Raw genomic sequence first — 2,556 nt, forward strand, 5'->3', positions numbered from 1 at the left:
TTCCCCCCGCCCTACAACACACACACACACACACACACACACACACACACACACACACACACACACACACCAGATACATTTTTATTCAGACACATGACCTTTAATACCGGCCCATAAATCTGGGGGGCGAGTGGCAGCGGCGGCGGCCGCGAGCCTGGGGTACAGCCCTGGTCTTATACCGACCCCAGCCAGCCCACCTTCTTCCCCCTCCAGTGTATACGGCCCCGAACTCCTCACCACCCCTTCCCCTTAGGTATACTTGGGCTCACCCCTTCCCCAAGTGTACCCTGACCGGACACCCTAGCCCCCATTCCTCCCCTCCCCATTAGTACACCGACCGTGCTCCAATCAACCCCCAGATGCACATAGGCCGGACCCTCTCCACCCTACGCGTACACCCGCCAGGCCCCAAGTACTCACCAGTGTTCACTTTTGCCTGGGACTGGCGGCGGACGGGAGGTTGGGGGGACACGGGAGGTGAGGAGAGCCTTGGGGTGGGGGTGGTGAGAGGCTGAGGGGGGGATCTACGGATGGAAATGAACAGGAAGGAACGAGAGGGCCTGAAGAGCAGCTGGGGTAGGGCCTGGGGTCGGGGGTGCGAGGCTCTGGGGTCCTGGGAGTAGAGAGGGGTAGGAGGTATGAGAGACTGAGGTCCTGGCGTGGAGGGGTAAGGGGACATGGGAGACTCTGTGGTCCTGGGGTTGAAGAGCAGGGGAGAGACAAAAGACTGGGGTGCAGGGTGGACTGGCAGGGGGACAGGAGAGGCTGGGTTGCAGGGGGGGACAGGAGAGGCTGGGGTGCAGGGGATATAGTGAGAATGAAGGAAGGAGGGGAATGAATGAATGAATGAATGAAGGGAAATGAAAGATATTTAGAAAGAGCCAGATGATGGATGGGCTTGAGAAATATTAAGAAAAATGGGAGGAATTAAAGTGAGACGAAGAGGTTAAAGAGACATTAAATTGGGAAACACGTTTACGGTACGGAACGTGAAGTGGCGAGAAATATACGTTGCGGAACGTGAAGTGGCGAGAAATATACGTTGTGGAACGTGAGGTGACGAGTAATATACGTTACGGAACGTGAAGTCCTGAAGTGTACTTTACGGAACGTGAAGGGGTGAGAATTATACGTTACGGAACGTGAAGTGGCGAAAATTGTACAGTACGGAGCGTGAAGTGGTACTATACGTTAGGGGAAAGTTGATGCGCTTCCACTTGCAGCGGTCGAGGGAGGTACGCCAGAGCGAGGTGTGGGCAGAAGGCGTGGACGACGCAGGGAATCTTCGTCTTGCTTGACGAGTATTGAGTGGCGAGGGGTCGGCCAGGAGGCCCACATCTCCACCACCACAAGTAATGCATACGTCCCCCCCCCCCCCTCTCTCTCTCTCTCTCTCTCTCTCTCTCTCTCTCTCTCTCTCTCTCTCTCTCTCTCTCTCTCTCTCTCTCTCTTCCCCCATCCTCCAACACACAAACACACACACACACACGACACCCAACCCCCAACCCTACTCCCCGTTAACACCTTATCGCTGTGGCTAATCAGCGAGGTTCATTATACCTGCTCGGCCAATCATGAAATGCAGGGAAATGTGTAAGGGCGATAATGAGCAATCCCTTGGTAGCATTGAGGTCGTGGGAGTGCGTGGGAGCCCGCAAGACAACACCGGCTCCTTCACTCTAGGAGCAAGAACTAGTTCGAAGCCCTCCAATCCAGACTAATAATAATAAGCGATGTTCGTACCAGTAGCCTAGTTCACAAAAGTAGTTTAGTCGCCGATAGTAGCTTCGTACGTCGTACTTGTGGCCCTTTAATTCTTCCGTTGTTATGATAATGAAATGGGAATTCACGTAGAATTAATGCAGATATGTTCAGAAATGCATAAAGTATAAATGACGCTTGCCAAGGTCTTCTGCGAAGGTATGGTTCCAAGGAGATTGGCGTGGAACATTAAGTATATTCGCGGTATCATTGCGAGGTGGGGGCTGTGCAGGGGGTGGTCGGCGGCGGCAGATGAACCCGTGTGATCTCCGCCCTACATAAGCAACACCAAATTATCGTGCACTAGCCTGCGAGCCGCGTGTTTAACCACAAGTCATCAATAATTGGGCGGGAAAGCTGCGCGCCACAGCTCGGCGTTCGCGCCTTTTTTTTTCCCGGGCAAACTTGATCGATTGGATGACATGTAAGTTTAACCAATGTAATGACTCCAATTAGGGTCTGGGTGGAGGCGGGGAGTGGGCTGTCCTGGCGCTGGAGGGAGGGGAAGGTCCAGTGCGCATGTGTTGGGGTCCGGGAGGGACGAGAGACTCCGAGGACATCCACGAGAGGGAAAATCAAAGGGCGAAGAGCAGAGGCCGCGGGCACACCAGCCAGGCGAAGACCGCAGTGGCTGCCGAGCGTCCACCCTCCCCGACACTTACCACACCCCCCGCTCCCGCCGCGGCCGCCTCCCCTCACCACATTATCTCCTGCATCACCAAGCCTCGTATATGATACGGTCACGGAAGGAAAATCCGACCTGGGCACATACAGCCATGAACAATTGACAAGGAG

At 54.7% G+C, this 2,556-nt stretch overlaps 1 protein-coding gene across 1 annotated transcript in view; it reads left to right on the top strand.

Moving 5' to 3' along the window:
* The first annotated feature begins 2,244 nt into the window (after positions 1-2,244).
* LOC139762706 (uncharacterized) overlaps positions 2,245-2,556 on the top strand; it is a 107,439-nt gene continuing 107,127 nt past the window's right edge. The window contains exon 1 of the mRNA XM_071687694.1: positions 2,245-2,556. This exon is cut by the window's right edge and continues 100 nt beyond it. The gene's annotated coding sequence lies outside the window, so the exon portion shown is untranslated.

Source organism: Panulirus ornatus, chromosome 44 (genome assembly GCF_036320965.1).
Source record: "Panulirus ornatus isolate Po-2019 chromosome 44, ASM3632096v1, whole genome shotgun sequence".
Lineage (NCBI taxonomy): Eukaryota > Metazoa > Arthropoda > Malacostraca > Decapoda > Palinuridae > Panulirus > Panulirus ornatus.